Genomic DNA, 26103 nt, shown 5'->3' on the forward strand with positions numbered 1-26103 from the left:
AGAGCAGAGTTAAAGAAACCTTCTGTATCACAAAAATGAGCATGAGACACTGCCATCTTATATTGATCCAAAATTTTGTGGAGAAAAATCCACCCTTCTTTAGTTATCACAAATTGGTGGGCTATAGTGCAAGTAGGAAAAATTGATCACGTTCCCCTTTTATGCAAAAAGGCCTCCTCCACTCCTCCCAATTGCCACAAAAATTCAGCTATCCCTACCTTTAAAGGTACCTAATAGGGTAGTACATGGGGTGTTCCTTTGAATCCATAGACCCTAATGCCAGTTGAGATTGAATATGGGATAATATCTCCCCAATTATGTGAAACTTTTAGACTATGGGGCTTGTCCATAGGCCTAACAAGATGCATTAGCGCCTTAGGAATTCTAGGATTGTCACTCAATATGAGGCATCTTAGTTTGGAGGCAAAGTGCCTATCAAATCTAACAAAGCTAGCATTTTCTGCTTCCCAAGTCATGTCTGCACTCCATAATTGGACGGGCAGTGCCTCCCCCTCTTGTTCCCTATTTAAAACCATTTCTTTACCAAAATAAGTGGCCCCTTTAAAAAGAAACATATGCATCAATAGGGAGTACTGACCCCAAACCATTTCCACCTTGCCCTTTGCAATCCCCACCAATCCCTGGTGAATCTCATTAGCCATGTAAGATGCAAAATCAAAAATTATTTCCACACCAAAAGAGGAGATTTGGGTGATCATATACATGAAGCTCACAAGAATAAAGTCTTCTTCGCCCTCTCCGAAGACTCTGCATAGGGTCCTATATATCTCTACTGCCCTGGCATTAAAACATGATTTCTTGAATGGTTCTTTAGAAGATGATGTTATGGTTGGGAGGCCTCCAATCTGGCCTATGTGGGCTTTCAGTGCACCTTGTCTAACTACATCCCTTTTGGACATATATTCTTTTTCTAACTCTATCAAATTAATGGGCACATGATACATAGTGAGAGGTCCCAGACTAAAAACCTTCCTAATCTCCTCGAGACTGATGGTAACTAAAGCCTCACCATCCATTCTTCTCACTACCTTAGTGGCTTGGTCATAATTGTTCGCTATAGCTTCAAGCAGGTCAAAATCCATAAACACACTGGGGACAACAAGCTTTCCAAGATCAAAATTCCATATATTGGCATGAGGGGCATATAACTTCCTTTCTGCAAACCATTTTTTGAATAAACTCAAACCAGTTGGAGAAGTTTGAGCATCCTGAACCCAATTACCCTTATCATACAATCCATCAGCTATCCTTAGCCTAGGGTTTAGTGAGGTTAACCTCTTAACTTGCACTGTTTCTACAGTAGACTCAAGAAGCAACTCAAGCAAATCGTCATGGACATTTCTATCCAAGTAGTTTATTGCACTTGAAAATCCCTTCTTCAGAGGCATCTTGGGCTATCTTTTTAGAACTTAAAAGCTTATGAAGATTATGGTAGTATCACTTACTTGAATTCTGTCTTTGTTTTCCTCTGTATTCCTGCAAATTTTCTGCGAACAAACAACTTGACAATTTTATCAGACCTTGGCACGCTTTTCTTTTAGTAATGGCTTCTGCACAAGAATGGCTCCAAATCTTTGCTCACGTGAGATGAAACTGATGAAATCTCTCTATATTATACTTTGTTTTTCCTCACGAATGAAGCTTTCTTGTCTAATTAATATAGAGAGTGGCACTACATTTTTCATTTAAAACTACGTCGTCGATCTTCAAAGATCCTATGATCATGTGGTGCAGAGAGAACAACTAGGAGTTGTATTTGACATGTCAGTTATTTTAACCAATGAGAACTTGCCACATATAGAATTCTTTCTTTGATGGCATTTATATTTGTACCCACTGACGACTGAGAACATGTGTCAGTACATCGCTACTTCGTTATGCATAAAGAACGAGCACCTTGCCATGGCAAAGCGGCGACAATCGTTGATCTGATTCGGAAATGATCAAAAGATATGCTACATGGCTTCTTAAGAAGGAAGGTGGCAGGCCCAACTCGCTATGTCGCTATAATTATCTCCCTTGCAACTCTTCATAGCGAGGAGACGATAGTCGTTGACCACTTACCAAATCAAAGGTGAGGAAAAAGCACAGGATCTCCTGATTTATATTTGCTATGTCGCATGGCTTAACAAGCATGCAACTTGTCATAGCAAGGTAGCGAGCTCCGTTGATCCACTTCAAGCTGACGTTCAGGATTTTTTGTATATTCAGTCAAATAGGCATTAATGAGAATCAGATCTGTGCATAGTTGGCACATGTCAAAATTTACCATAGTCATTTATCATTCCACGTCACCAAAGATCTTGCCGATCTTTTACCATTTTACGGGGCCTCACTAACTCGCTAATGGTGAAGCACCTGAATTTTCCGATAGCGAGGTAGAAAGCTCCGGAACTTAAAAGGATTTCATGCCGAAAAATGCAAGGGTTACCCAGTAATCACTTCTGTCAATTAAAACTGATTCTGACAACGGTATTTATGACTGGTCATCCCACCTAGTGTAATTATGATACAAGCAAGATGCAATGTCATCATCTTCAGATTTTCACATGGCCTCGCTACTTCGCTAATGGCAAAGTGCCTAATTTTTCTGATAGCAAGGTGGCAGAACATCCGGAAAAACCATCATTCTGGCTCTGATGTCAAATATTCTAGTGGGTCCCTATCCCTTTTTGGAATAACTTGCAAAGTGTACCTGCACAATAAATCATTTAATAAGCAAATCTTCGATCGCCATATCTTTACTTTACGGTCCCGCCTCTTAAAATACTCAACACTCGTTACCTCGCCATACTTAATAAGCATGCAACTTGTCATAGTGAGGTAACGACAACGATAGATCTAGTCAGATCTGACGGTTGGGATAAATAGGAAGAAAGGTAACCCGGGAGAAAGGAAAAGGAATATGACAGCATATTCGTCTCTTTTGAAAATTCAAAATTTTGCACCCAACAATTTATGAATAGAGATGATAGAGGGTTTACATTATGATTATTTCTTATGGATGGATTATCCAAAACCCTATGCTTCACTTAGGAATAGAACATTTGACTTTTCTATGATTTAACAGAAAACTTCTACTACACAAAAAGTCAAACCAACAGATATGACATTAAACTTCTCCATCTTTGACAACACATGCCAAAGACAATAATTTTGTAAATACAAATGTACCTTAAGTACTAATTCATTTATAATATTCCATTGCTAATTCTTCACTAATCGATTGATCTTTAGTAGGTACTAGTTGATGGATCACTAAACATCATTTACTAAATTTTAGATAGGGGAATGACCCCAAGCTTACCTCTTAGATATAGAAATGTATTCTTAGGTAATAGCTTAATGAATATGTCTACAATCTATTCCTTTGTATTAACATATCCTAATTTCTCTTCTTTTTCTTGCACCAATTCTCTTAAGAACTAATATTTTATTACAATGTTCTTTGTTTAAGTATGCATCACTAAATTCTTTGATATGACAACACACGTCTCATTCCTTACTAGGAATGAGGACCCCCTACTTCTTTTGACTCCTAGACTCATAGTTCGAGAGTTGGGAGAAGAAAGTTTTGTTAGAGTTAGAATTTTAGAGTCAACATTCGGAAAAAAATACAAAAAAATAAAAAATTTGAAAATTTGAAAAAACACAAAAACATAGAAAAAATTAGGAAAAACACAAAAAAAAAAAAGTCAATTTAAAAAAAAAAAATGATAAATAAGCACATGCCATAAATAGCTATGCATATGCCTGAGTGCTACATGTGCCAAAGGGTTGTGCATGTGCCTGAGCATTGCCATGCATGCTACAAATGGCCATGCATGCCAAAGGGCTACATTCACCAAAGTGTCACATGTGCCAAAGGCTATGCACACTCCCAAGCATTGCACACACACAACAAAGGGCATTGTGCATCACAACACCACAAAGGACCATGCACCGTGGCACCACAAAGGGCCATGTGTGTGCATGCCAAATGGCATTATGTGTTACAACACCACAAAGGGTCATGCACACATGTGTCAAAGGGTCTCATGCACTGCATCACCATAAAGGGCACCTCATGCACACACCTAAGGTCCGCACATGCCCAAAGGCCACATGCTACTCTCAAGGGTCGGACACATGTGCCAAAGAACTACACACACCAAAAAGGGCCATGCATGCCATAACAAGTTGGATGCTCACCTGCACACACCGCACACTCTGCGCGAGTGCCATGCTACCAATTCATTAGGGTGTGTCTTAATTAAGTATTTTTCAACTCTATGGACTAATATTTGCTTCTTTTTGTAGGTAAAAAAAGTATCCTTAACTTGTTGGGGTCATAACTTTTGACTTAGAGCTTAGAATTTAGAACTATTTACATCGTTGGAAAGAAGAATTGAAAATCTAATTTCAGTCCCTAAAATAGGGAGCCTTTGGCTACCCAATTTTAGGGACCAATGAAGGTTTCAAATTGAAATTTTGAGTAGAAGACCTTTGAAAAAGCCATTTAAAAATGCCTAGAAAAATTTGCGAAAAAATATAAAAAAGTTTCAAACATTTGATCATCTAGATCACTTGATTTCTTGTTAGGAAGGATAGGGAAGTTGGAGAGAATACAAAGGTTGAAGATAAAAATTTTGGACTCATGAAGTAGAATAGGTTCCTCATCTTATGTAGCTATTAATGACAAGATTCAACATAGGTGTTGTGGGATTTTAGATCAATGAAGCAAAAGGAGTTCAAGTTTGTGAAAGTGATCAGCCATAGAGAGGGTATAAATCATCAAAAAGGGGAAAAGAATGTACACAAAAAGTGATCTAAAACTACATTTGAGAAAAACTTAGAAACCATTTTTAAAATTAACAACTTTGATTTTTTGGTGATTTGAGTTATCGAGGTGTGTAGGTCCAGAGCTCCACATTTTTATGCAACTTCATAGCTCCATAGCTCTATAGGTCTATAGCTCTACATTTTCATGTAGCTCTATAGGTTTGTAGCTTTGTATTTTCATTTAGCTCCATAGGTCTACAACTCTACAATTTGGAGGTGCACTGACAGTTAACTGCTAGTTCCAAAAATAACATTTTCCATACATTGAGAGCGCATTCTGATTGTAAGTTAACTTCGACACACACCTAGTGAAGGGCCAACTTCTATTTTCAATGCCTCCATGCTTCAACTATTGGGAGTGAATTTTGATGGTAAGTTAACTTTGACACAGACCTAATGAAGGGCCATCTTCAACTGATGGCTTCCTGCTACTTTCTCTCTCATGCTTTCATTTTTTTTGACATGTAAAGGGCTCATGCATCCAAATAATGAGTAAAATATGGATGGAGTCCCTCTAAGCACTAGATTAGTGGTTAGCTTGTATATATTTAGTTTGTTTTAATATTTTAAAAAATTTATTGCATGAAGATATCTCTCACTCTCAACACAAATTGAGGAGATGATTTCTTATAAATACCCCATTGTAAAATATAATAAGGGTTATCATTATTATGCAATAAAATTATGCTTTGAGTTCTTGCATTTGTAGTGTAGTGATTCTTGCTTGAATGTGTCATATTTTTGTGGATTTTATTCATGAGATTGTGATTGAGCCAAAGGTTTATTGCATTGTTTCTGGTTGTTTGATCTTTTAGTTCTAGTGTTTGCTATAGATTGATGAATTACACCAATGTAACAAGCTTGAGGAGAGATCACAAATTGTGCTTGCATAGCTTTTTGTCTCCCATGAGCACACTTTCTGTGGCCTTGCAAATTGATGAAGAGTGAAACATCATTTGGTTACTAAAATTACCCATCAATAATTGCATCAATGGATTCTAGGAAGTGCTACTCCTATTTTCATTGGTTTCCTACTATTTGTTTGAAAGTTTAACTCACAATGTGTTGTTTTCTATAGCTTATGTTCATTTCGAATTTCAATTTCAAGTCATTTGATTTCATGTTATTTTCTTTCAATTTTTTTATTTTCCTTTACTAACACCTTATTAGAACAGGACCTCATAGTAGTTGCATTGTTAGAGTTGCATTCATTGAAAAAAATAGAAAATATGAAAATATTGTTCTCTTTGGTGTGTTATTTTGAGATAGTCAATAGATTTACTTTGATTTTGAGACAAAAACTATTTTTAGAACTAGCAAAGGCCTCCTTGTTAACAATTGCATTTATCTTCAACTAAGAAGATTTTGGTGTGTCACCTAGACAAACAAGGAACCTTGGAGTTGATCTCAAAGGGATTAGCTTTTCAAGAGAGGAATTATGCAATAGATTCCTATCATTGGCCTTGTGCAAAATGAGCCCCCAAAATTAATCACACTGGTGTTATCATAGTTTATGACTATTGGATCCTTGATCTCTATCTTCATTCCTTCCAACAATTGTTTAAACCAAACAATATTAGAACAATTAACTACTACTACTACATATTTTTCCTCTGCTATGGATTGAGATGTACAATTATACTTTTTTCTTATCCAAGTCACTAGTTTTTTATCAAGAAAGAATACTCCACCACTACTATTTTTCCTATCATCAATACTTCCTTCCCAATCAACATCAGTAAATACTTTTGAGTCAAAATTGCCTTGAAGTTTACACCATAAACCATATTCTTTAGTAATTTTAGATATCTCATGATTCTCTTGATTTCCATTATGTGATTTTTTACAAGATTTTCTAAGAATCTTGCCACTATTCCAAATACTATAGCAATATCAGGCCTTGTGTGTACTACATATTGCAATTTTCTAATCATTGATCTATGTGTGGTTTGATCTACTTCTTTGGAATCATCATTTTTTGAGAGCTTATGTCTAGTAGACATAGGGGTTCCAACTGGCCTTGAATCTTCTATTCCAAATTTTTTAAATATCTCCTTGATATACTTAGATTGAGTAATGTAGATACTATTTTTGTTCTGCTACATCTACAATCCAACAACGAATTTTATCTCACCAAACATGAACATCTCAAATTATTTACTCATTTCTTCTAAAAATGTTTTTCACAAGTCATCATTTCTTTTAAATAGAGTACAATCAACAAATGTTTCTACCAACATAATCTTCTTGTTTGGTCCTTCCTTGATATATAGACTACTATTATCATTTTTTATTTGAAAGCCAATTTGTACCAAGAACTTATGAAGTCTTTCATACCAAGCTCTAAGAGCTTGCTTGAGACCATACAATGGTTTGTGTAACTTACAAACCATGTCTCTTTTTCTATGATCTACAAAACCTTTTGGTTGTTTAATTTAGACTTCTTCATCAAGAATTACATTCAAGATTGTAGATTTGACATCTATTTGATATACTTTAAATCCTTTATGTGTTGCATATGCTAGTGAAGTTCTAACACCTTCTAGTCTTTCCATAAGAGAAAAAAAATCACCATAGTCAATACCTTATTCTTGATAACAGCCTTTGCACACCAATCTTGCTTTCTTTCTTAAAACTTTTCCATCTTCATTTAGCTTATTTCTAAATACCCACTATTGGTCTAATTTTCCACAATGCAGAAATTATAGAAAAATTTAGTGAAAAATCATTTGAGTCTTAAAATTTTGCACATTAGGGTTTTGTTCCTTGTATTTTTCAAACTTTTAGATTGCCCTAGTAAGGGCTTGTGAAAGCATGAATTATTTTGTTTAATCTTATGTGGTTGTGCTTGGCTTGTAAATTTCTTAATCATTCAATCAACAAATACCTCTGATGACACAAAGTCTTTATAATCATTGAACTTGTTCAGATCAACGAGTATCACATGCCTGCAATTTCAAGATGCAAGGTTTATAAATAATGTGGGCATGCGACTTGGTGAAACATAGCCCTTGCCTTTTTAAAATTCCAATGAACCACAAAAGCAGTCATAAGCTATCAAAAACTTTTGCAAGGTTGTCAATTATTTTAATGCATGTTCTAGATTTTCTATGATGTCATTGGTTGAGTTACTAGTGGAGCTATGCTTTTTACACCAAGAAGCATCAACCATTTATTTCATTTGAATCAAGGGCTAGCACTTTCCCACAAGAAGGAGATGCTCATGAAATAAATAATGTAGGGAAGCATCTTTATGACATGTGTCACATTCTGACAAGATGGGCCCACAGTTCTCAAAGATGATGATGAGATGTCCTCCATGGTGTGTGTCAGATGAGTTGGAATGGATGGAGGTACTTTATTTGTCACTATAGCCAATGTGGTACTCAAATTGCCCGATTAAATAACTATTGATCTATCAAAGATTAAAGGCCAGTGCATGCCCACATTTTGAAGATGCATGAGAGATAAATAATGTGGGCAAGTGGTTTATTAACATGTGGCAAAGTGGGGTTGAGAAGTTTTAACTATATGCTATGGTTTGCCACATTGTAAAGTTGATCACTGACATGTATTGCCAGATGTGCCACTGAGGAAGTTTGTCTACCAAATGGAAGTGAAGCCTCATTAGCCATAGATCTTTCAAAGATTGAGGGTTAGTGTAATCCCACATTATGAAGCTACTAATCAAATAAAGAATGTGGGTATGTGCCTTTGTGATGCATGTCTCATTTGGGCCAAATTATGAAGGAACACAGAGTCAAGCCATGTAGTTTGCCACTTGTTCCTAGATGGAAATACTTACGATGTGGGCACAAAAAGTTTCAAAAATTAATGCAAAAGTAAAGTGAGTTAGAACATGTGGATTGAAAGAAATCATTTCATTGGCCCAAGAGGATGATGTGATTATGAAGTGCAAAAATGTTTCACGCTATTTATCTTGTCTTGATCAACAAAGGATGCTTTTTTGCATAAAAAATTTGAGTGAAGTTTAAACAAAGTGGGAATGCGCCATGTAGACAAATGTCCATGGTAACATCACTTTTCTCATCTTGTAAGGTTTAAAGATTTCTAGTAATACCACCATTGATCTTCCAAAGATTGACGACTAGTGCAAGCCTACAATTCAAAGATGCTTGTCAGATAAGAAAAGTGAGAATGTGCCTGCTTGACAAGTGGAAAAGATAACGTCAGCTACCAACTTGCTCAAAAGAAGATATGGAACCCACTGGGGTGGAATATTGTTAGAAGGTACAAACTCATATGAAGGCTTCCTATTGGTCAATATAGCTGATCAGACTTTGTTCAAATATAAATTAATCTAATCGTTGATCTTGTCTTGATCAACAAGTGGTGCTTCCCCACAATTCTAAGGTGCAAGAAATTTAAGAAATGTGGGCAAGAAATATTGTGACACATTGCCCTATTTTTTAAAGCCAAAAAGCTAGTTGCCTTTTAAATCAAAGCCATCTAATCTGGTGGAAATCTATGAATGGTTATTGAGAGTTAATATGGTTCAGATTTCATTCATGCGATCTCAATATATGAAAAGAATTCAAGATCTCACCATTAATGAATCACCAAAGTGTAGAAAAGACATCAGGGCATACAAAAGTTTAGAGCTAGGGCACACAAATTTCATTTAGCAATCTAGTAAAATTGCAAAGGAAATCACACATTGTAGAAGTGTGAGTTCTGGTGGGTAAGTACTCTGTGACTCTCTAAAAATTCAAATATATGCTATTGTGAAAGTCCTACGGTTTTTTTTTTTCAAAATGCCTCCCCAAAAATAGTTGACTTGGAAAACGGATTATTTGAAACATTTTGTGCATGATGGTTTTTTTGAACAATTCCCCTTATCAGTACATGAAATAACTAAGGGAAGGGAAGTCATCCCAAAACACCTGAGAGTAGCTGTAGCAAAAGTTTTCTATGACAAAGAAAATTGGGTAAAATATGCCCAGGTTTCCATGGGGGGTCTGGAGTTGTTTAAGAAATGGTTTTTAGAGTGAAAATTGGACACTCCTATGAGTAATGTATATGAGTTTGACATTGGTAAATTAACAAGCCTTCTTTGATAGTGATTTGTTGATGGATTCGGCCAAGAAGTATGATCCAATTACAAGGTCGGTAAAGAACCATGCTAGAGTGAATCATGTTAGAGTTTTCCATGAATTAATTAGAGAGGTTTTTAACCTTAATCCTAACCATTCTATGCATGAAACTATTGATATGGATGACCTTCAAGCAAGGTATGATGCACAAAGAATTTACCTAAGAACAAGGCCACTATAGGAGCATGCTGCCAAAATTGGCACCTTGCCTGTGATTATAGCCAGTACCCTAGAGCCATTGCTAAGAAGGCACTTCAACCTTAGAGCTCAAGCATTATATTTTTCTCTTTGCAAGATTTTTGGGATGGATGAATCTAATCAAGTCCCAAGTTCTATTGTCCTTATCATGGATCAAACTCTTCAATTTGGGATGAGTACCATTCTAGATTTTGCTACTTTTCTTGCAAAAGAGATTTAGAATGGTCTAGTAGTTATAACATGTGGCAAATTGAACAAACCATTCTATTGGTATTCATTTCTTATGCATGTGTGCTTGTACAAGGGATTCACCTTTTTCTCCAAGGGTATGGAGGTGGAGACAACTAGGGATAAAGAGAAGAATCATGTGTAGTTGTGGAGTGTAGACATGACTTTTGAAGCTACAAATGCCAGTTATGTGAGATTTGATAGATACTTTGCATCAAAGATTAGGTTGCCTTTGAAAGGAGATAGTCCCAGAATTCCACAAGCAGTGCTAGAATTGGTCAAACCCAAGGACCATGCATAGAGACTATTGGTTAGTCATAACTAGGGGGATATAATAACTTATAATGTCTCAAAAGTGACAAGAGTATATGGCTTTTTGAGAAAGCATCATGTTCTACCTTTCCATGTGCCCTTGAAGATAGGAATAGCTGTGCTCCTCTGGTAGATAGGTACTATAGATGAGAGGGAATTGTCTAAGAAGGGTACTTTCTTTCCAATTGTTATTATACTGCATGGTTTTGTTTTTGTGAAGAAAGGGTGGAAGCACCTGAATCTATTTCCAGATAAATATAATATGGAAAAATCTCATTCCAAATTTATTGATTCTAAAGGATTCTATGACCTCTTAAGAGAGAGGGTGAAAGCTTCTTGCATGGTGCAACAAGTTAATTATCAAGAGGACATAATAAAAAATGTTTTCACCTTGCAGGAACAAGAATTGAGGAAACAAAAATGGATAGTATTCAGAAAAACCCTAGAATTTATTAATTCTTTTGACCCTCAGTATGACCCATTGAAAGACAAAAAATATTGGGGAGCTAAAATGAAAACATTAATGAGTAATTTTTCTGAGATCATCCAACCTATGAATGAAAATAAAGCCACATACGTTGAGACATATCCAGACAAGGTTATAAAAGTACAAAGGAAGATAAGCAACAAAAATATAGTGGCTCTTGGCTAGAATACATTGTAGAGAAGGGCAAGTTATGTCATGGTTCAAAGTGTGCAATAGGCACCCCTTCATCAGAGGCCAAGGTCAAGAAGTCCATCTGTAGCCAGCTCTCCAAAAAGGTGAAAATTAGAGCAGGGGTCTTCTTCCTCTCAAAAAGAACAATACTTGCCAAGCCAATCCCCAATCCAAATAGATGATAAAGCATCTCTAAAGGAGAAACTTAGAAAAATTTGTAGAGAATGGGATGTAATTGTTACTCACATAGATTTGGAGAGTGGGAAACCAACAGAATCTCCCATGCCTTGCTTGGATTTAACTATTGCTAATTACCAAGGTAAGAAAATTGATCCAATAGTTGCTCAGGCCTATAAAAGATTTATTAATGATGAAAATTTTGTAAAATCTAGGGCTTTTGCTCAATTTTTATGGAGATTAAATATGGAAAATTTTGAGAAAGCCTGTGAGAAGATCAAGGCTGAGCAACCAGACAAAACTGATCTAGTTATTAAGAAAGAGGTGAAATCTAAATTTTTGAATGATTTTGTTAAATTTACTCCTTAACTTGGGAGACAAATAGTTAGGCAGTCAGGAGTCCTCCTTTTTCCAGAATGGGATATAGCAAATGCTATTATTTTTTATTCAGTAGGGAAACAAAGGGATGTTCAACTAAGGACTACTGAAGAAATACAATAGGCTCATAGAGGAGTCAAATTTAGTGATGAACACAAGGCCCTTGTTATTAGGTCCATGGAAAAAAGGAACAATACTAGAATGCATGAGATTCCAACTACGAAACATACATATGCATTGACAGTATTCAGGGCTGGTGAGGTAAGTAGTAAACAAGTAATTGGGATGGCATTAGAGATGCTAAAATTTGGTGGCATGGTGTGTAGCCAGGAGGAAGAAAAAATTTCCCAACTCAATGCTAGATTTGAAGAGGTGTTGAGAGCATATGAAGAGAGAGGTATGCAAATACAGTCATTAGAAAATAAAGTAACTCGAATGGAGAAGATTCTTAGGAAAAGAAAATTAGGAGAGACTAGTAAAACTAGGATTGCATACCCCACACGACCACCTATTGAGCCTTTTAAATCAACACCAATTATTCAGATGTCTGATACTCCAAAAAGGGCTCAGTTCTATACTATAGAGGATTTTGAAGACGAGAAAAATAAGTTATATACAATGCATGTAGAACTTAATAATCAATATGAAGATAAATTGAGGCAAGGTATCATTTATTTAATAGACAGGATAGAGTGGCCCACATTTTTTATCAATTAGTGATGATTTCAGCTCTTAGGGATGAATTGAAACAAAATGAAGCTATATTCAAACCCATTGTACAAAAGTGGACAGAGAAAAATTCAGATATCACTGCTATGTGTATATCTATTATTCAGCTAACATATCATCAGATAGAGGGTATTTTTGACTTACTCAATAAGTTGTAAGGTTTTGATGATGAGAAAGATTCATTCTATAGAAGATTAACTATTTGTTTTTCTAAGTATTTTGTAGAAAATTTTGATTTATTCCCTTGTGCTCTACAAAGAATTGATAAAGTAAAGGAAAAGGAAGAATGGAAGAGGTAGCTAGATGAAGTCTTTTGTGAAAGAATGAATAAGGTTATAAATGAAATGGGTAATTTGGTATTGGCACTAACAAATGAGGAGTTTGTGAAAGTACAGTTGTTCTATAATATCATCAAAAAAGATTTTGTTGATATAGAGGCAAATGCAAATTCTTTAATAATTGTACAAAGAGAAGTTCTAAATTTTGATTGGTTGGAGGACACTACATACAACAAGCTGAAGGAAGACTTTATATCTATAGAAAAAATTGAGGGAGATGATGACATGGAGGATGATGATAAAGAAGAAGGTACAAAAGTAGAAGCCACCTCTACCACTGATGATAAAGATAAAGTGGATCCTCAGTTAGTAGGAGATGATTCATCACTGACACATTTGATGGCCACCTATCCTGAGGAACTAGAATGATGAAGACCTACGATCATAATATTTTGTCTTTCCAAAGGAAATAAGATAAGTAGACCCACAAAGGAATGTTCAATGTACCAGTCTTTCTATTATTCATAGTTTTGTCTTGTTGTGATCGATGTATGTAAAACTTTTTGAAGGACGCCTGTCAATTTCTCTTAGCCTAAAGCTTGTTGCATCTCACACTATATAAGTGAGATATTAGGTCTAGAGAAGGGGTTTGATTTATATTGTTTCTAGGTGATATACTTAGTTTTATTCTCGGTTCAATATTTGAGCAAGTTTGTGGTGTATTTTCTCTGATAGTTCTTAAGAATACATGAATATAGAATGATCTTTGTGTTTCTTCTTAAGGTTATTCTGAGTCTAATTTTAATGTATACAATTTTAAAAGAAAATGAATAAAAATTATGGGCTGTCCCCATGTCAATTCTTTCTAAATTTTATTTCCTTTTGATTACTTGGTTACTTTGATATTGTATGAGTAAAGGGCTGGTGCAATTGAATGCAATCCAATTAGGTTGCATATCTATTCATCACTATTATTAGCTCAATGGATTAAGTAAAAGCTTTGGTGAATTTGATAAGGTTGTTGTAGTAGTGGAAAGGATTTTGAATGATGGATTCTAATAAGAATTGCTGATAATATTTGTTGTAAGGCAACAAATTAGATCTAAGGATTTGTTGTAGACTCTGAACTCCAATGGATTATGCACTAGTCAAATTGATGAAGTTGAAGGAGAAATATGTCATAAATGGTTTTCAAATATAGAATTATAATCAATTTTACTTTTATTTCTTGTATATCTTCAAAGTTGGCCAGTACTTTTTTGCATGGAGTGTTTTAGCTTCAGTTAGTCACTATTGCTAAGAGCCATTGTAGACCTATAGAAGAATTTTGGCTAGATCTGTTATATGGGATGTGTTTATCAAATTGTCATGAATTATGCATGTATTTGAGGATTTGAGATGAGAATCAGAATGAAACTGAAATAACCCTCATATAGTACTTCCTAGTCTTGAATCATCCCTAGGTATACCCACCTTGGTTTTGCAGAGCCTAAAGTAAAAAACCACCTTTGGTTTTGTTAAATTTGGGTCCAAATGGTTTGCACATATAATTGTTGATCAAAATTGGATAGTCCTTAGATTATGTGAGTGATGCCATTTTGGTATTGAGCATTTTGTTGCTTAGTAATTTATCAAAACATGAACAAAATGGCGACTCTATTCAGGAGTTGTCCAACACATCTGTGAAAAGTAATGTAGTTTCTTTGGTTCTGTTGTGTATGTATGTGTCAGGTTATTTAAGTTTTTCCCATGGGTATAAGGGAATATTTTAGTGACAAACCTTGAGAATTAAAAGAGAGAATAGCCCAAGTACCATAGCGACACACTGACATATCCAGCCTATCCAAGTGTCTTATTTAACAAGCAAAGAGTTGCAGTCTTATGATCTTAGCGATTGGTTCATCTATGTTAGATATTTTTATTTGTGTGTTTTTTCGTTGGAGTTGGGAATAATTTTCATTGTGTATTTTTCCAAGAATAGGGTAGCAACTCAGTCAAGGTTTTGAAGCTAGTGCTTATTTTAACAAAAGGTGAATATGGCTGGCAAGAGAAGGAACACGAGAGCTTACACGAGAGCCAATACTAATGTACCAATGTATGTTGATTTTCCCCAAGATGGTAGGAAGAACAAAAGTAAGAAAAGGATAGATCCAAATCCCACCTGGAAACCTAGAGGTAGTGTATCTGTTAATTCCTAGTATCAGCCAATATTAGGGAGAGAGTCTTCTTCACTTAGTTCTGAATTCAAAACCATGAGACTCTTAGGAGGCCTTTTCAGTACACCAGTACCTGATGAAAGAACATATCAAGATAAAGATATGGCTCATGTAGGAAATGCTTCACTAAGGCCAAATTTCATATAAGATATGAACTATAGGATAGGATTTTGGAGTTCTTTTGATGGTCGTTTCAATCCTAGAGTAGCTCCATATGTGGAGCCCAATCTTATAGATCTAGATGATCCTACTTATTTAGAGGCTACTTCTGCATATCCTAAAGAAGTGCAATCTAAGATAGGAGTTCTAAAGAAATGGATTGCTGAGGAAGAAGAAAAATGCATTTGTCTTGAAAAGGACAAGGAGCAAGCCACCTAGGATGCCATAATAGAAAGAGATGCTCTATTGAGAAGGATGGTAGCCTTGAAGCAATAGAATAAAAGGTTAGAAGAAAAAAATATGACTCTCCATACTAATTTTTTTGGAGACATAGATAGTCTAAAAGCTAAGGTTCAAGAACAAGAACAATGCCTAAATCAAAAGCAAGAACCAATTATTGCTCAAGTCCAAGATTATAAATCTTTTTAGGTAAATCTTGTAGAACCCACTGCAAAATCTATAGACAAAGGAAAAGGTAAAGCCATAGGAATCCAAATAAATGAACCTCAAGCTCTACCAAGAAAATATATAAACCCTCTCATGTCAAAATTAGATTTAGAGCTGGAAAAAGCTAGAAAGGAGAAGGAAGATCTTGTAAAAGAACTTGAGAAGGTGGAAAACAAAGCTCAAGCTATAGAAACTAGGAGAAAAATCTAGTTTCTTAGGACTAATTCCACATTAGCCTCATGGCCAAATTTATCCCTCCTAGCTCCAACTTCTATACCTCCCTTTGGACCAACAATCCTAGCTCAAGGAATATATTAGTCTGCTCTTGCCTCATCATCTACCACTTATACTTAAGCCCCTATTATCCAACTTCAACAATCATAAAATGTTCCTCTAAACCAAGCTAATATAGCAAGTACATCAAATTTTCCTAGTTTCTAGAAGAAACTTGTATACATGGAAAAGTATAGACATATATCATTTGTAGGAATTCCTGGTGCTCCACATCCCCTATCTTTTGATTTAAGAGATAAAGTGGTTAAGTTCTTTGGAAATAATGCTATTACTGGTGAAGAAAATTTGAGATTTTTTATAGACGTGTTGAATGATTATGAAGTTGAACATGAAGATGTGGTCATGAAATTATTTGTTCATTCACTAACTAAGGATGCAAGGGATTGGTTTAGGAGGTTGCTTGATGACAATATTAGCTCTTGGAGTGACCTAGAGAATTTTTTCAAGGAGCAATATGGAGACAACACTAATGCAAGATTCATGTTAAATGAATTCAATAACATCAAGAAGAATCCTAATGAATCCACTTTTGATTTCAATGTTAGGTTCTAGAAAGGTATGTACAAATTGTTTCAAGTTATGAGGTTGAATGAAGATGTCTATCTCATGACATATTTTAATGCTTTTGATAGCAAAATGGCTTATCAATTGAGGGATAAGGATCCCAAAACCTCAAGGGATGCCTATAAAGTTGCAGTAAATATAGAAAACAATAGGAAAGCATCTGGAAAAATGGCTAGGAGAGATGACCCAAAGCTTTTTAATCCCCAAAATAATAACAAAAGGGAGGGTGATAAAAATCCTAAAGGAAAGAAGCCAGAAGAACCTACTACAGGCCAGGTTTTGGAATTGCTAAAGAAGATGAATCCCACTAATTTCAATAAGCCAAATGTATCTGAGAAAACCTTATGAAAGTAACCTTATGAAATGTATCTAATAGAAATTTCAATAGGTAGCCTAGAAATCAAAAGTACCCTTACACAACCTAGTGGAAAGATGGTAAGCTAGTTCCTAACTAGACCCAAAATGTGAAGGATAAGGGTACCCTAGATCCCTTGCAAAGGAACACTGTAAATATGAATTATGATGTACCATGGTGTATTGTATGTCAATCACCTCATTCTCCTAATTATTGTGTTGTTTCTCAGTCATTTGCCCAAGATCAGGGCATGCATCTTGAAGAAGAAAGTGAAGAGAAAAGCCATGATGATATAAGTTGCAATATGGTAAGCATGTGTTATGATTTGATAGATTCTGATTCTAAAGAACCTAAAAATGATATTACCAGTCAGAGAATTTCTTATCATTTACATCATCAACAAGTGCTTTTAGATGATGAAGGTTATGATGCAGATAAAGTATGTGTTACATCTTCTAATGTATGCCACATAAGCTTAAAAATTCCCTCCAAGGAGGAGATTGATAGAATTATAGCAGAAATGATTTCCCAAGTCCATAGTAACTACAATTTGAGAAATATAATGGTAGATAATGATGCAGGAAAGCCATCCAACGTAGTCATCAAAGATATCACCCATAAAAATGAATGATGAAAATAAGAAGGTCAACATAGATGTGCCTAAGATCAAAGACAACAAGGTTATGAAGTGGGATCCAAAAAAGAAGGTTCAGTTTCAGAAAAATGAAGCAAAAAATGTAGTCATGCAACCAAAGAAATTAGAACCTAATAATATCAAGCAAATAGTGGTGCCTGTTGATCCAAAGACTTCAACTCTAGTTACTCTTGTAAAACCCACTATTTTTGAACCTATTCATATGATATATATGTTGTCCCAAATAATTGTAAAAGTACTTTTGTCTGAACTTCTTAGAATTGAAGAGCATAAAACTAAGGTGTTATCATGGTTCGGAGGGATAGGAAACAATAATACTATTGTAGAACAAACTGCTATCCAACAAACCCCATTGGTAGTAGAGGATAGTGGTATCATATCCTAGATTCCCCAAATGTTTTTAGATGATTACTTGGTGGCATTTATAGAAGATATTGACCCTTTTTTACTCAGTCTGATCATAAAAGGCAAGACCCTAAAAAATAACACGATAGATTTAGGAGCTTCTAACACCATAATGCCTTTCAAAGTAATGGAAGCCTTAGGGTTGAAAGTGAACACCAAATAGGGCAGATGCAGAGGAATGGATGCTAGGGAAGTCCCAATCAGAGGTACCATAAATGCTTTATGTTTCAAATTAGCTACATATCCCAAAGTAGAGTTAACCATGTCAGTCCTTGTAGTGGATATACCTCCACACTATGGGATGTTGCTTTCTTGCAAATGGAGTGCTACTATGCAGGGTAGTCTTCAATGTGACTTAACCTATGCTACTTTCCACATCAGGGATAAAGTTGTCAAGGTAAATAGAGAGCCAAGGGTTAATCACATCTTAGGGGAAGAAATTGACAAAGATGCCACTGGTTTCTTAGAGACTGGTGTTAATGCTTTTAGAACTGAATTGATTATTCAAGAAGTTGAGAATTTACCTACTATAATTAAACATGAAGTTGAATGTTGTACCAACTCACCAATATTATGGACAATGTTCTTTGATGGGGCTAGTTCTAAAGAGGGAGTAGGGGTAGGTGTAGTTTTTGTTTCCCCTAAGAAAAATACTTTTAGATACTCATTCACTTTGAAGTTTCCTTGCACAAATAACATAGCAGAATATGAGGCCTTGTTGATAGGATTGAAAGTTGCTACACATCATGGAATTAAGAAATTACATGTCATAGGGGATTTTGAACTAGTTATCTCCTAGATAAAAGGAACCTATTCATCCAAGAACAAGAGATTGAGACAATATAGAAATGCAATTTGGGATCAGATAGAATCTATTGATGCATTTGGTATCTCATGGAGAGATATGACTCAAAATAAGATGGCTGATTTATTAGAAAATGTAGCAATCAAGCCTAAGGAGATATCATTTGTAGGAATCTCTCAAACTGAGGTACAAAATAGACCTTCTATACCAAATTAAATTGAAAATTGGTAAGTCTTCAAAGATGACAGGGACATTATAAATTTTTTGTTAAATGAAGATAGATACCAAGGTCAAGAAATTGTTTGTAGTGATTTAATTGAAACCATCGATGATAAGGAAACCATTTTTGGCTAGGAGATTATGCAATTGAAAACCAATAATGTGCCAAAGGGGTTAATGGTCTTGGAAAGTATCTTTGATATCCATGATAGAGTCAAACTAGGAGTTAAAGACCCTAAGCCATAGGAATTAGAAGAGATAAACCTTGGTACTAATGAAGCTCCCAAAAAGGTTTATATTGGACAAAATCTACTTGCTAAAATTAGAAAACCATTGCTTGACTTGCTTAGGAAGGATAGACATGTTTTTGCATGGTCATATGATGACCTCAAGGCTTATAGGAAAGATTTGTTCCAACATGTCATACCACTAAAGGATAATGTAAAACCTTTTAGATAGAAACAAAGACCAGTAAACTCTACCCTAGCTCCCAAAATGTAGGAAGAGCTGATGAAACTAAGGGATGGGGGGATAATCAAACCAATTAGACATTCTACCTAGGTTTCAAATTTGGTACCTGTTAGAAAGAAAAATGGAGATATAAGATTGTGCTTGGATTTCAGGAATTTGAACATTGCATCCTTGAAGGATAATTATGGATTACCAAATATGGAAGCCATGTTGCAGCAAGTGACTAGTTTTGAGCTAATTTTAATGATGGATGGTTTCTCTAGGTACAATCAAGTTCTGGTAAAGGAAAGTGAACAATTCAAGATAGCCTTCACAACCCCATGGGGAACATATGTATATGTAAGGATGCCATTTGGATTGATTAATGTAGGAGCTACTTTCCAAAGAGCTATGGATGTGGCATTTCATGATTATATTTAAAAATTTATGGTTGTATACCAAGATGATCTTACAACATATTCCAAGAAAGTTGAGGATCATTGCAGGCATTTGGAGAAAATCTTTATCAAAGCTTTGGAATATGGAGTATCCTTGAACCCAAAGAAATACACATTTGGGGTGATAGAAGGAAAATTACTAGGACATATAGTGTCTAAAGATGGGGTGAAAATAGATCCTGAGAGAGTAGAAACTATTGATAGAGTCCCCAAGCCAAAAAATGTAAAAGGAATTCAATCCTTCTTTGGCCAAGTTAATTTTCTTACAAGGTTTGTTACCAATTTTGCTGAAATTAGTAGACCTATCTCAAAGATGCTCCAGAAGGGAGCCACTATAGATTGGAATGGTGAGCCATCACAAGCATTCCAAGATATTAAAACTACAATAAAAAATGCTCCAATACTGAGAGCTCCAGATTACACAAAGCCTATGCATATTTTTTCGTTTGCATCCTTTCACACTGTAGCCATAATCTTACTGCGAAAAAATGAAGAAGGATATGAATAGCCCATTGCCTTTTTCAGTATGTCATTGCAGCTTGCTAGATTGAAATATGAGATAAATGAAAAATAGGCATATGCTTTGGTAAAGGCTATAAAGGCTTTTAGATTCTACCTAGTAGGTGCTACTATTATTGCCTTTGTACCTAGTGCTGCACTGAAAGATATATTTTCTCAATAGGAAGTATCAGGCATAAGGTGTAGATGGATCAACAAGATCCAAGAATTCAATATTCAAATATAGATAACCAAGTTGGTATGAGGTCAAGATTTGGCTAAACTCATGGCTAAATCTAATTTGGATGCCAATCAGATAAATGTGGTGGTTGATGACCTCAGATCAGACTTATGTGACATGGGTCATTGTGATTGGTACACCAATGCTATATATTACTTGCAATACATGGAAGCTCCTTCCCATTTTCTTGAAAATGAAAAAAGGAGTACTAAATTACAAGCCGTTAGATACATAATTGTCCAAGGTAGTTTATGGTGGAGAAATTTTGAGGGAGTGTTGCTAAAGTGTATTGATCAAGAAAAGGCAAAAGAAGTCTTGAATGAAATGCATGCTAGATTGTGTGGAGGACATTATATGGCCAAGACCACTACACATAAAGTGATGAGGGCTAGATTTTAGTGGTCCTACCTTTGCAAGGATGCTCAAATTATGATTAGAAAATTTGAACCTTATTAGAGATTTGCTGGAAAATTGAAGTTCTTAGGTAATACTCCATTAAAGCTAGTGGAGGTTCAAGCACCTTTTCAACAATGGGGTATGTATTTCATAGGAGAGATTTCCCCCAAGTCTAGCACTAGCTATTCTTGGATTTTAGTGGCTAATGACTACCTTACAAAGTGGGTAGAGGCTATCCCCACAAGAAATGCGACAAGTAAATTTGTTAATAATTTTCTACTAAATAATATTATCTCCAAATTTGGTTGTCCTCAAAAAATTGTAACAGACAATGCAATGTGCTTCAGGTCTGAGGAATTCATTAATTTTTTTGATAAATATGGAATAACAAGGTCATCATCTTCTCCTTATCATCCACAAGGAAATGGACAAGCTAAATCCATAAATAAGAGCATGTTAAAGGTTATTAAGAGGACCTTGGATGATAATAAGAAAGCATGGGATTCCAAGTTGCAGTTAGCAATATGGGCTGATAGGGTAACTGTGAAGAAAGCCATTGGTGTAGCTCCATTTGATATGGTGTATGGAATTCAAGCAACAATGCCTCAGAACAACCTGGTAGGTTTGTATAACTACATTCAAATGTATGATGATGATATCATTGATGATATGCAAGAAAGATTGGATGAACTAGTGGGGCTAATTAAGACCAGGAAAGAAGCATCAATCAGAAACCAAAAGTTGCAATTATAGGTTAAAGCACTCTATGATAAGAGGACAGTAAGTAAGAAATTTGAAACTAGAGATTTGGTCCTTATGTGGAATGCCAAGATAGAAGATAAAGGAAAACATGGCAAATTTGATCCTATTTGGTTAGGCCGTTATTTGATTGAAAATATTTTGGGTGAGGATTCTTATATTCTCAAAGATTTTTCAGACAATATTCTTGAACTACTAGTTCATGGATAGTTCTTGAAGAGGTATTTTTATTGAAAAATACTTATTTTCTCCATGAACAGTATTTTTAGGGTTTCCTAGTGTTTTTGAACATTTTTTATATTTTGTAAATTCTTGTAAATATCCCTGTGTAGTCTTGTTTCTTGTTTCTATGTGTTGTTCAGTGTTCTTTGAAGAAGTTATTTTTGTACCAATTATGTGGTTTGCTCTCCCAAAGATTCTAAATTCTTGCATAGACTCAGGTAGTCTATCATCCTCAGATAGGGCCACTATTGGTCTAATTTTTCACAATGCAAAAATTATAGAAAAATTTAGTGAAAAATTATTTAAGTCTTAAAATTTTGCACATTAGGGTTTTGTTCCTTGTATTTTTCAAACCTTTAGATTGCCCTAGTTTAAAAAACCCTCAAGAAATATTCTTAGAAAAATATTTTTAATGGTATATATTTTTACCTAAGGAAGGGCTTGTGCAAGCATGAATTCATTATAATTTTGTTTAATCTTACGTGGCCATGCTTGGCTTGCAAATTGCTTAATCATTCTATCAACAAATACCTCTAATGACACAAAGTCTTTATAATTGTTGATCTTATTCAGATCAATGGGTATCATATGCCTACAATTTCAAGATGCAAAGTTTTTAAATAATGTGGGCATGTGACTTGGTGACACGTAGCCCTTGCCTTTTTAAAATTCCAATGAACCGCAAAAGGAGTCATAAGCTATCAAAATTTTTTTGCAGGGTTGTCAATTCTTTTAATGTACATTTTGGATTTCCTACAATGTCATTGGTTGAGTTACTAGTGGAGATATGTTTTTTACACTAAGAAGTATCAACCATTGATTTCATTTGAATTAAGGGCTAGGACTTTCCCACAAGAAGGAGATGCCCGTGAAATAAATAATGTGGGGAAGCATCTTTATGATGCATGTCATAGTCTAACAAGATGGGCTCGCCATTCTCAAAGATGATGATGAGATGTCCTCCGTGGCTTGTGTCAAATGAGTTGGAATGGATGGAGGTACTTTATCCATCACTACAACCAATGTGCTACTCAAATTTCCTAATTTCATAACTGTTGATCTATTAAAGATTAAATGCCAGCACATGCCCACATTTCGAAGATGCACGAGAGATAAATAATGTGGGCAAGTAGGTTATTAATGTGTGGAAAGGTGGGGTCAAGAAATTTTAACTATATGCTATGGTGTGCCACATTATAAAGCTAATCACTAACATGTACTACCAAATGTGCCATTGAGGAATTTTTTCTGCCAGATGGAAGTGAAGCCTCATTAGCCGTAGATCTTTCAAAGATTGAGGGTTAATGCAATTGTGCATTATGAAGTTGCTAGTCAAATAAGGAATGCGGGTATGTACCTTTGTGATTCATGTCATAGTGGGTTAAAATTATGAAGGAACATAGAGTCATGCCATGTGGTCTGCCACTTGTGCTTAAATGGAAATACTTATGATGTGGGCATGAAAAGTTTCAAAAATTAATGCAAAAGTTAGGTGAGCCAGAGCATTTGGATTGAAAGCAATCATTTCATTGGCCCAAGTGGATGATGTGAGTATGAAGTGAAAAATTTTTTCACACCATTGATCCTATCTTGATCAATGAAGGATGCTTTTCTGCATAGAAAACTTGAGTGAAGTTTAAACAAAGCGGGAATGCGCCATGTAGACACATGTCCATGGTAACATCACTTTTCTCATCTTGTAAGATTTAAAGATTTTGAGTAATACCACCGTTGATCTTTCAGAGATTGGCAATTGGTACAAACCTACAATTTGAAGATGCTTGTCAGATAAGAAAAGTAGGAATGGTCCAACTTGACACATGGAAAAGATAAAGTCAAGCACCGGCTCGCTCAGAAGAAGATATGGGACCCATTGGCATGGAATATTGTCAGAAGGTACAAACTCATATGAAGGCTTCCTATTGGTCAATACAACTAATTGGACTTTGTTCAAATATGAATTAATCTGATTGTTGATCTTGTCTTGATCAATGAGTGGTGCTTCCCTACAATTCTAAGGTGCAAGAAATTTAAGAAATGTGGGCAAGTAGTATTGTAACAAGTAGCTTTATTTTTCAAAGAAAAAAAGTTAGTTGCCTTTTAAATCAAAGCCATTCAATCTAGTGGAAATCTATGAATGGGATTCAAATTTGGTTGCAATTTGGGGGTAACGATTACTGAGAGTTAATATGGTTCAAATTTCATTCATACAATCTCAATATATGAAAAAATATCACAATCTCACCATTAATGAATCAGCAAAGCACAGAAAAGACATCAGGGCATAAAAAATTTCAAAGCTAGGGCACTAAATTTTTATTAGCGATCTAGAAAAATTGTAGACAAAATCACATAGTGTAGACGTGGAAATTCTGGTAGGTAAGTACTTAGTGACTCTCTAAAAATTCAAATATCTATTATTGTGAAAGTCCTAGGTTTTGTTTTTTGCAAAATGCCTCCCCAAAAAGAGTTCACCAGGAAAATGGATTATTTGAAACATTCTATGCACGATGATTTTCTTGAACAATTCCCCTTATTAGTACATGAAATAACTAAGGGAAGGGAACTCATCCCAAAACACCCGAGAGTAGTTCTAGCAAAAGGTTTCTATGACAAAGCAAATTGGGTAAGAGATGTGCAGGTTTCCATGGGGGGTCTGGAGTTGTTTAAGAAATGGTTTTTAGAGTGAGAATTGGACACTCTATGAACAATGTATGGAAGTTTGACATTGGTAAATTAACAGTCCCTACATTTTTCTTTGATAGTGATATGTTGATGGATTTGGCCAAGAAGTATGATCCGATTATAGGGTGGGTAAAGAACCATGTCAAAGTGAATCTTTTTAGGGTTTGCCTTGAATTAATTATTCAGGTTTTTAACCTTAATCCTAGCAAGGTATGATGCACAAAGAATTTACCTAAGAACAAAACCATAGCAAGAGCATGCTACTAAAATTAGCACCTAGCCTATGATTACAACTAGTACCCCAGAGCCATTGGTAAGAAGGTACTTCAACCTTAGAGCTCAAGCATTATATTTTTCTCTTTGCATGATTTTTGGGATGGACAAAGATGATCAAGTCCCAGGTTCTATTATCCTTATCATGGCTCAAATTCTTCAATTTGTGATGAGTTCCATTTTGGATTTTTCTACTTTTCTTGCAAAAGAGATTCACAATAGTCTAGTAGGGATAGCAAAGGGAAAAGTGAACAAACCATTCTATTGGTATTCATTGCTTATGCATGTGTGCTTGCACAAGGGATTCACCTTTTTCTCCAAGGGTATGGAGCTGGAGACAACTAGGGATGAAGAGAGCTATGAATGAAAAGAAAGCCACATATGTTGAGACATATCCAGACAAGGCTATAGAAGTACAAAGGAAGATAAGGAACAAAAATATAGTGGCTCCTAGCTAGTATACATTGTAGAGAAGTATAGGTTATATCATGGTTCAAAGTGTGCAACAGGCACCCCTTCATGAGAGGCCAAGGTTAGGAAGTCCATCTGCAACTAGCTCTCCAAAAAGATGAAATTTAGAGTAGGGGTCTTCTTCCTCTCAAAAAGAACAATACTCCCCAAGCCAATCCCCAATCCAAATAGAATATGAAGCATCTCTAAAGGAGAAACTTAGAAAAATTGGTGGAGAAGGGGATGTAATTGTTACTCCCATAGATTTGGAGAGTGGAGAACCAAAAGAACCTCCAATGCCTTCCTTGGATTTAACTGTTGTTGATTACCAAGCTAAGGGAATTGATCCATTAGTTGCTGAGGCCTCTGAGAGATTTACTAATGATGAAAATTTTGTAAAATCTAGGGCTTTTGCTCAATTTTTGTGGAGATTAAATGTGGGAAATTTTGAGAAAGCTTGTGAGAAGATCAAGGATAAGCAACCAGAAAAAACTGATCCAATTATTAAGGAAGAGGTGAAATCTAAATTTTTGAATGATTTTGCTAAATTTACTCCTTAACTTGGGAGACAAATAGTTAGGTAGTAAGGATTCCTCCTTTTTCCAGAATGGGATATAGCAAATGCTATTGTTTTTTAT

Source organism: Cupressus sempervirens, chromosome 7 (genome assembly GCF_028749045.1).
Source record: "Cupressus sempervirens isolate cs-2001-9-10 chromosome 7, ASM2874904v1, whole genome shotgun sequence".
NCBI classification, from domain to species: Eukaryota; Viridiplantae; Streptophyta; class Pinopsida; order Cupressales; family Cupressaceae; genus Cupressus; species Cupressus sempervirens.